Genomic DNA, 10,963 nt, shown 5'->3' with positions numbered 1-10,963 from the left:
TAGAGACTGTGACAGAATGAACAAGATAAAAAAAGCTCAAGCCAGACAAAATAATAGCACAGAGGAGGGGTGGTAGACACGAAGTCCTACTACTATCCGACTGATAGGTGCTCTAGAGGGAAAACTTGGTTTTCTCTAATGGAGTATCACTGGAACCTCATTCATAATCCAGGGAAGGCCCTCTGCTCAAGGGCATTTTGACCAACACAAAATGAACTTTGTTAAATTTTAAATTTTTTTCTTTAGGAGGAAGGGACAAATCCATGGAGTTAGGTGGATAGGGAGAGGGGAGGATATGGCAGGAGTTGGGGGATGGGAAAGAATATGATAAAAAATACTGTATGAAATTCACTAAAGCCTTCAAAGAATAGCTAATATCAACACTCCTCAAACTAGTTCATAAAATAGAAACATAAAGAACACAACCTAATTCATTCTATGAAGCTACAATTACTCTGATACATAAACCACACAAGGACCCAACAAAAAGGAGAACTTCAGACCAATTTCACTTATGAATATCAATGCAAAATTACTCAATAGAATTCTTGCAAACAGAATCCAAAAACACATCAAAATCATCATTCACCATGATCAAGTCGGCATCATCCCAGAGATGTGAGGTTAGTTCAATGTACAGAATTTATTACTGTAATCTACTATATAAACAAACACGAAGAAAAAATATCATAAGATCATCTCGTTAGATGCTGAAAAGCATTTGACAAAATATAATACCCCTTCATGTTAAAAGTATTGGAGATATTGGGAATTCAAGGCCCATGTCGAAACATAATAAAAGCAATATACAGCAAACGAACAGGAAATATCAAATTAAATGGAGAGTTACTTGAAGTAATCCCACTAAAATCAGGAACAATGCCCACTCTCCCCACATCTATTCAATATAGTATTCAAAGTTCTAGCAAGAGCAAAGAGACAACAAAAGGAGATCAAGGGGGATACAAATTGACAAAGAAGTCAAGGTATCACTATTTGCAGATGATATGATAGTACACATAAGCAACCCCGAAAATTCTACCAGAGTCCTTCTATAGCTGATAAAAGAACTTTAGCAAAGTGATTGGATATAAAATAAAGGCAAACAGATCAGTAGCCTTTCTTTATACCAATGATAATTGGGCTGAGAAAGAAATTAGGGAAAACATACCTTTCACAATAGTCACAAATAGTATAAATCACATTTTTTTAAACAGATGAAACATTTTAATGTACCAGTGGCACTTAACACTGCACAGGGAGTCACAGCTCCCAGAGGTTCCTTCCAGTTCAAAGAAGTTCCAGAAATATCTAGAGTTACTTGTCCCCTGCCTGTGAGATCCAAGCTCAGTAGGCAGAAAATAAGCAGGGATTCTCCTGTCACTCATAGATCAAGTTCTGCACACAGCTCTTGTAGTCCACCAACTCCTTGGGCTGAAACCACAAACTGATCTCCTTCCCCGCGTTCTTCACAGAATCGCTGCCATGAATGATGTTCCTGCCAACTTGGATACAAAAGTCTCCTCGTATGGTCCCAGGCTTAGAGTCTGCGGGGTTGGTCTCTCCAAGCATCACCCGGCCTGTCTTCACAACTTTCAGTCCCTCCCAGACCATAGCAACCACTGGACCTGAATGCATGTACATCACCAGGCCAGTAAATACGGGACTGTCATTCAGGTCAATGTAGTGCTCCTTTAGAAGATCCTCTGAAGCCTGCATAAATTTCAAACCAACAAGGCAGCAACCCTTCCCCTTCTGTTCAAATTGCTTGATGATCTCTCCCACAAGCCTCCACTGGACCCCATCAGGCTTGATTGCAATGGAGGTACGCTAACTGTTGACCACTGTCCCCTTCAGCCCGGTTTTTAACTCTGGCTGCAACTGCCAATATAAAATATCTTGAGGTAACTCTAACCAAACAAGTAGATCTGTATGACAAGAACTTTAAGTTTTTCAAGAAAGAAATCGAAGAAGATCTCAGAAAATGGAGAGATCTCTCATGCTCATGAATTGGTAAAATTAACATAATAAAAATGGTCATCCTACCAAAAGCAATCTAAAATTTCAATGCAAGCTCTATCAAAATTCCAGCACAAAGACATTCCAATTTTTAATGTCATGGAAAGAGCAAGTCTTACTTTCATATGGAAATACAAAAATACTCAGGATAATGAAAGCAATTCTTAACATTTAAAGAACTGGGGAAATCACCATCCCTGACCTCAAAATATACTACAGAGCAGTAAGGATAAAAAGGGCATCATATTGGTACAGAGACAGACAGGTTGATCAATGGAATGGAACTGAAGACCCAGAAGCAAAACCACACATTTATGGACACTTGACTTATGACAGAAAGACAAAAGTACATAATGGAGAAGAGAAAGCATCTTCAATAAATGGGGGTGTCAATAGGACAAAAGGGCAGCCTAGAGAATGGGAAAAAATCTTCACTAACCTCACATCCAATACAGGGCTAATATCTAAAATATATAAAGGACTCAAGAAACTAACCTCCAAAACAACCAAATAACCCAATTGAAAATGGGGTATAGAACTAAACAGAGAATTCACACAGAGAAATCGTGAATGGCCAAGAAGCACATAAAGAAATGTTCAAATTGTTTAGTGACCAGAGAAATGTAAATCAAAATAACCCTGAGATTCCAGCTAACAGCAATCAGACTGGCTAAGATCAAAACCTCAGGTGACAGATCACTCTAGACTGTTAGTGGGATTGCAAACTGGTACAACCACTCTGGAAATCAATCTGGAGGTTCCACAGAAAACTGGAAATAGGTATACCTGAAGATCACCTATACCACTTTTGGGCATATACCCAAAAACATTCTTCATTATGTTCATAGCAGTCTTAATTGTGACAACCAGAAGCTGGAAACAGCCAAGATGTCCCACAATGGAAGAATGGGCACAGAAAATGTGGTTCACTTACACAGTGGAATACTATTCAGCTACTAAGAATGAGGACATCCTGAGTTTTGCAGACAAATGGGTGGAACTAGGAAATTTCATCCTGAGTGAGGTAACTCAGACCCAAAAGGACATGAATGGTATGTACTCAATAACGGGATATTAACCAAAAAAAGTACATAATTCCCAGAATATAATCCGCAGAACTCAAGAAGATTAACAAGAAGAAGGAGCTTACATGAGGATACCTCAATCCCACTTGTGAGGGAGAAGAAGCAATCACAGGGGACAGAGGGAGGCAGGGACCTACCTAGGTGGGTAAGGAGACAGGGAAGGGAAATGGGGAACATGATCAGATAATTGGGGGGGGAGATAAGAATGAAGCCAGCAGAATGAATGTAAACAGGCAACCTCAGGAGGTAGGAGATGGGGGGGAGTGCTCTAGAATATACCAGAGACCTGGGAGTTGAGAGAGTCTCAGGGCTCAAAGGGAGGGACCTTGGAAGAAATGGCCAACAGTGGGGAGAGTGAATTTGTAGAGTTCACCTCAAGTGGAAAGACAGGGTATGTGATGGAGTTGCCATCACATAGTCAAAAACTCTGACTCAGAATTGTTCTTGTTTAAAAGAACTACAGTGACAAAAATGGAGAAGAGACTGAGGGAAAAGTTGGTCCAGTGACCAGCCCAGCTTAGGATCCATTTAAGGGGAGGCTCCAAAGCTTGATATTATTACTGATACTACAGTGTGCTTATAGACAGGAGCCTAGCATGGCTGTCCTCTGAGAGGCCCAACAAGCACCTGAAAGGGTCAGATGTAGACACTTACACCCAACCAATGAACAGAAACTGGGGACCCCTGTGGTTGAATTTGATAAAGTCTATAAGAAGCTGAGGAGTAGAGCAACCCCATAGGAAGACCAGTAATCTCAACTAACCCGAACTCCCAAGATCTCTCAGACATTGAGCCACCAACCAGGCAGCATAGACCAGCTGATATGAGGCCTTCAATAAATATACAGCAGAGGACTGCTGGGTCTGACCTCAGTGAGAGAAGATGCACTTAACCCTCTAGAGACTTGAGGCTCCAGGGAGTGGGGAGGTCTGGTGGAGGGGGTGGGAACATCCTTTTGGAGAAGGGGGAGGAGGAATGGGATAAGGTACTATAGAAGGGCAGACTGTGAGGGGGATAGTGACTGGACTGTAAAAAAAGATTTAATAATAATAATAGTAATAATAATAATAATTAAAAAGATTGGCTTAACTTTTCTGGGTATTTTGTGCTTTGCTACATATCACAGGACCTTTCCTACTTCTACAAATATTTCATTGGAATTTTTACATATATGGCATTGAATATATATGTATATATATATAATTTTGAGTTATATGGACCTTTTAGTATTATTCAATTCATAAATACAAAATAATTTCTATTCCTGTGTTCTTCAATTATTTTCACTAGTGTTTTATAATTTTAAAGTAGAAATCTTCACATCATTGGTTTTATTTCTAAGTCTTTTGAAGCTATTGTAATTGGGGTGACTATAACTTGAAAAATAATGCTGATTATATGGTGTTAGCCTTAGAATGATACAAACCAGGATCACAAGGTGCCAATTTCGCATAGATAGGATTGTATATACACTTGGTTGCTTACTCCCATGTAAACTAAAGCAGATATGTTGTTCTTGTTAACCCTCAATCTTTATATTTCTGAAATGTGGTTGTCATAAGGACTTTTTAAAATTACTAAATGTAACAATAGGGCAAAAGTGTGAGGAAGCTCCCCATTTCATTTGAGATTCCTTCTATTTCCTCCAAATGGAAAAATAAACCACCCAAATTAATTGAAACAATGGAAAAGTAGGATATATGCCACCAAGACTGAAATTCCAGGCTTCAGTTAATACTGTTTTTGCAGTATTGGCTATAAAGGATGGTTTTCCTATTCTACAAGAAAAGTTGATTTGGATGCTCAGTAAAGTATATTTAATTCACATAGCTTCCCACTCCTAATTTGACATGGACAAAATGTATGTGGTGGTTTGAATGAGAATGGCCCCAGTAGGCTCATAGATTTGAATACTTAGTCATAGAGTGGCACTGTTTTGAAGGATTAGGAGGTCTGGTCTTTTAAAAAGAAGTGTGTCACTGGGAGTGGGCTTTGAGGTTTCAAAAAGCACATTCCAAACCTATAGTCTCTCTCTCCCTGATGCCTGTAGATCCATATGTAGAACTCTCAACTACTTTTCCAGCACTATATATGCCTGTGTGCTGCCATGCTCCTTGTCATGATGACATTGGACTATATTTCTAAAACTGCAAGCAAGTCCCAATTCTGTGCTTTCCTCTATATGAGTAGTCGTGGTCATGGTATCTCTATCTCTTTACAACAATAGATCACTGACTTAGAAGATGTTTAAACAACAATCATCTATACACCTTTCTCTTTCTTTTAAAAAGAGTTCTTTATTTTATGTACACAATTACACTGTAGCTATCTTCAACCATACCAAAAGAGAACATCAGATCCCATTACAGAAGGTGGGAATCCACCATATGGTTGCTGGGAATTGAACTCAGGACCTCTGAAGTCAGTGCTCTTAACTGCTAAGCCATCTCTCCAGTCCTGATATACCTTTCTTAATCAGCCATATACACTGTTCTTAATCACTCAAGATCCTTGAAAAGTAATACATTAGTCTGAAATGCTATATAACAAATTACTGTTCCTACATAAGAAGTAAGCTCTAGCATCATATTGACAGTTTTACTGTTTAAAGCAAAATAAAACAAACCTGATTTATTATGCTCTTAAATAAGTACGTATACTCAGAAAAGAAATATATTAATTTTAAAATTTACATCCCCAATGAGATAATGTTATATATATATATATGTATATAATTGATTTTTAAAATATCTTAATAGAATGTATTTTGATTATGTTTACCCTGTCATTCTTCCTGCTCCTCCGCATTTCTACCCTCTCTCAAAACTTGTGTCTGTTTTTATTTTTATTTTTTCAGTAACCCACTGAGTCCAATTTGTGTTGCCTCTATTCATGAGTGTTGGGCTAGCCACTGGAGCACAGTCAACCTACCAAGGGCCTTATCTTTAAAGAAGCAGTCTTTCCCTCCAGAAGCAATCTACTTGCAATAGATCTTCAGTTAGGGGTTGGGGCTTATGAGCACCTTACCATTATATGGTAGAATGGTCATTGGATTGATCAAATTCAAGTCTTGGGAAAACAATTACAAGTTCAGGGGTCATGTCCAGAGGACCCTGTTCTTAACTGGTCTTTCCACACCCCTGGATCTTACAGTTCTTTTTATCCTATCCTCTACAGTGGTCCCCAAGGCTTTGCAGAGAGTGTATGATACAGATGTCCCATTTTTGGCTGAGGAAAACAAAGACATCTTTCTCAGTATCCCGACCAATTGTACATTTCTTTGATAAGATCTGAGGGATGCAGTAATCTATAAATAACAAGATATGAATTTAGAGGGGAGTTAGAAACTATGTCAGTGTATAGTAATAGTAGGTTCACCCACTGGACTTACGAGCTCCTATCCATGGTTTCTTGGTCAGATTTCTAGGGCCAGGAATCTATATCTTCCTATTCTGTGGATCTTAAATCCAATGAGAAAGAGATTGGTTATTCTCATAATATTGGTGTCAATATACTCATGGGCATATACACTGGTTATTATTGTAGCTCATAGGGTCATGGCTGTGTAAGACTGTTGATGACTGTTTCCTCCAGTAGTCAATATAACACCTCTAGCACTACAAAATCTATCTGATAATAGTAAATAAACTTCCTGGTCAGTATCAACTTGCTTTCTCCATATCCCATGAGCAAAGGGTTTAGTTTCTTCAACAATAGGGTCTTATCATCAAGTTCTAATGGCCATCCAAAAATGACAGTAACACATATTGTTTTATGTGTTGCTGGGACACCTCTGGCCAATAACTCAAATGGGGGTATCCTATCTCTGACACTAGGCACTTTAAATGTGTGTCCTATGGCTCCTGGAAGGAGCATTATCTCCTGTCAAAGATAATTATGATTTAACTATTGATATGAATATAAGATATAAAAATATCTTTTTAAAATTAAATGCTAAAAAGAGAAGCAATGACTAACTTGTTAAATTATGCAATTTCTAGTTTACAGTTGTAAATATCCTTGTCATTTATAGTCATATTGAATCCATATAAAAGTCTGATAGAAGCTTAAAAGATAATTTTTAAAAATAGGACAAGGTATTCTATGAGTAAATTTTAGTTTATTTCTCTGTGAGTGGAGACTGTCCATCTGGTTTGGATGATTAAACATTGGGGAATCAATGACCTTTGAGAAACAATATGAAATTCTGACATATACAACTCAATTCTGTGAACTAGGAGCATTTTTATTCAAAGAAATTATGGCATATCTATGTCATATACAACTACAGTGCCATACATGCATGAACATAATCTAAAAATAATGACATCACACTTAATTTCTGGTCATGTTAATCATTTTATTATCTACTATCAGGCACTGTGGGAAAAGTGCATGGATGCATTTTTAAGACTAAAATTTCACATATGTTAGCCTAAGTTTTCAATTGTGAAGTAAGAACAGAGCGTAAGTTTTGGAATTGAGTAAAAAAAACTCTCAATTTGTCTGTGGAAAAGTAATCTCTGACTTAAAAGACTAATAGAACTTTGTAAAGAATGACCTAGAAGCTTTGCTTATAGAACTAAAATATATTTAACTATGCCTCAATGTGGATTGATGTCAATATGCAGGTGAGGGAAGGCACAAGATAAGGCAAGGCCTGTGATAGGGCGGTGAAAAAGAAAGGTGGGGGCAGAGTTTTTGAAAGGCAGAAGAGAGAGAAGGAGAAGAAGAATGGACAGAGTTGGAGAGCTTCTGATTTCGGCCTGCTCCAGGAGCAGATCCTGTCCCACAGCTCTTGTTCGCAGATCCCACAGGGAGAAAGCTGGTTTCTCAGAAGTGCTGACACACTGGAGAGCACAGGTGAGACCACCATTTCTGCTCACATTCCTGTCTCAAGAGGAGCCCTCATGGAGCCCTCTGGACACAGGAACTGAGGAGGAGTTTGGGACATGATCCTTCCAATTTCTGCCTGTGCCTGGAGCTGACCCAGTGCCACAGCTCCTGTACCTGCTGGGAGAAAGCTGGTCTTCCAGGAATGCTGACATACCTGAGAGCACAGGTAAGACCATGACTTCTGGTCCAAGGGACCTGCCCAGAGCCCTCAGGACACAGGGATTAAAAAGCAGTCTGGGACAGGATCTTTCTGGTTTCTGTCTATGCCCTGAGCTGACCCTGTGGCACAGCTGTCTGTACCCAGATCCCACAGGGAGAGAGATGGTCTCCCAGTAGTACTGACATATAGGCTCACAGGAGGGTCAAGCCACTGTCAGAAACAGCAACACCAGAGATAAACAGATGGCAAGAGGCAAGGGCAAGAACCTAAGCAACAGAAACCAAGGCCACTTGGCATCATTAGAACCCAGTTCCTTGCACCACAGCAAGCCCTGGCTATCCCAACACACTGGATAAGCAGGAATTTGATTTAAGAGCACAGTGCATGAAGATGTTAGAGGACTTTAAGAAAGACATAAATAACTCCCTTAAAGAAATACAGAACAACCCAGAACAACAGGTGGAAACCCTTAAAGAGGAAACACAAAAATCAAACAAACAGGTGAAGGAATTGAACAAAGCCATTCAAGATCTAAAAATGGAAACAGAAACAATAAAGTAATCACAAAGGGCAACAACCCTGGAGATAGAAAATCTAAGAGAGAGGTCAGGAGTCATAGGCGCAAGCACTACCAACAGAATACAAAATATAGAAGAGAGAATCTCAGGTGCAGAAGATACCAAAGAAAACATTGACACAACAGTCAAAGAAAATGCAAAGTGCAAAAAGCTCCTAACCCAAAACATCCAGGAGATCCAGGACACAATGAGATGAGCAAACCTAAGGATAATAGATATAGAAGAGAGCAAAGACTCCCAACTTAAAGGGCCAGCAAATATCTTCAAAAATTATAAAAGAAAACTTCCCTAACCTAAAGATAGAGATGCCCATAAACATACAAGAAGCCTATAGAACTCCAAATAGATTGGACCAGAAAAGAAATTCCTCCTGTTGCATAAGAGTCAAAACACCAAACACACAAAACAAAGAAAGAATATTAAAAGCAGTAAGGGAAAAAGGTCAAGTAACATATAAACACAGACCTATCAGAATTATACCAGACTTCTCACCAGAGACTATGAAAGCCAGAAGATCCTGGACAGATTTCATACAGACCCTATGAGAACACAAATGCTAGCCCATGCTCCTGTATCCAGCAAAACTCTCAATTAACACAGATGGAGAAACAAAGATATTCCATGACAAAACCAAATTTACACAATATCTCTCCACAAATCCAGCCCTAAAAAGGATAGTAGATGGAAAACTCCAACTCAGGGAGGGAAACTACACCCTAGAAAATGCAATAAATTCATCTTCTTGCAACAAAACCAAAAGAAGAGAGACACACAAACATAATTCCACCTCTAACAACAAAAATAACAGGAAACAACAATCACTATTCCTTAATATCTCTTAATATCAATGGACTCAATTCTTCAATAAAAAGACATAGACTAACAGACTGGATACAGAAAGAGGACCCAGCATTTTGCTGTATACAGGAAACACACCTCAGAGACAAAGACACACGCTACCTCAGAGTAAAAGGTTCAAAAACAACTTTCCAATCAAATGGTCCAAAGAAGCAAGCTGGAGTAGCCATTCTAATATCAAAAAAGATGAGGAAGGACACTTCATATTCATAAAAGGAAAAAATCAACCAAGACGAACTCTCAATCCTGAATATCTATGGTCCAAATGAAAGGGCATCTACATTCGATGAAATTAAATTAATTATATTAATTTAATTCCTTGTATCTTCTTTGGACTACTTACCTTTGTATTATTCAGTATTGTACCTGGGGTATTTTGAATATGTTTGGCCTAGGGAATGGCCTTGGAGGAAGTGTGTCACTGTGGACTTTGAACCCCTTCTCCTAGCTATCTAAAAATAGTCTTCTCCTGTTTCTTTCAGAACAAGATGTAGAACTCTCTGCTTCTCCAGCCCCATGTCTGCCTGGATGCTGCCATGCTTCTTGCCTTGATGGTAATGGACTAAACCTCTGAAGCTGTAAACCAGCCTCAATTAAATGTTGTCTTTTATAAGAGTTGCCTTGGTCATGGTGTCTGTTCACAGCAGTAAAACCCTAACGAAGACAGGGTGTAAAGCTGGATAGTGGTCATAAACTTCTTTATTCTGCTTCTCTTTTAACCATGGAATTCTGACAAACCTATACGGCACTGGATGGATTTCTAGATTCATATGCCATACTGAAGTTAAGTCAAGATGTGGTATAGGTTTATCAGAATTCCCTGGAGTAACAGAAAATGTATAGAATAAATATCTCTCTGTATGTAGAAAGGGGATTTATTAGAATGCCTTAAAGGGTACTAATCCAAAAGTAGCTGGTTCTGAATGCACAGTTGAAGAATCTAGTTATGACTCAGTCCACAAGACTGGATATCTCAGCTGGTCTTCAGGATATGGAATCCTGAAGGAGGCTCTAATCTAGTGAAGATATGGACTTGCTAGCAAGTCAAGGACCAATAGGCAAAAATCAAAATCTTCCTTCTTTCATGTTCTTATATAGGCTTGAGCAGAAGTTGTGGCTCAGATTAAAAGTGAGACTTCTTGCCTCATAATCAGGTTTACAAACAATCTCCCTACTTTAAATTAAGCAAAATAGTCCCTCACAGCTATGCCTTCTGTTTTTGGATTTTAATTAGTTATAGATATAGTCAACTTGACAACTATGAATAGTCATCACACAGTATTTAATATTAATAAACCTCCAACAACCAATGTTATAGAAGTAGAAACATAAAATCTCCCAATTTCAAAAAGCCCAGGGACAAATGG

The 10,963-nt window shown here is 38.6% G+C and overlaps 1 pseudogene; it reads right to left on the bottom strand.

Moving 5' to 3' along the window:
- Positions 1-1,380: 1,380 nt before the first annotated feature.
- Positions 1,381-8,176, bottom strand: Nme1-ps1 (NME/NM23 nucleoside diphosphate kinase 1, pseudogene 1; annotated as a pseudogene).
- Between the last annotated feature and the right edge of the window lie 2,787 nt (positions 8,177-10,963).

This window comes from Rattus norvegicus, chromosome X (genome assembly GCF_021556685.1).
Source record: "Rattus norvegicus strain SHRSP/BbbUtx chromosome X, alternate assembly SHRSP_T2T, whole genome shotgun sequence".
NCBI lineage: Eukaryota > Metazoa > Chordata > Mammalia > Rodentia > Muridae > Rattus > Rattus norvegicus.
The sequence above is the reverse complement of the archived record's forward strand: the minus strand, read 5'-3'. Positions and strand labels throughout refer to the sequence as shown.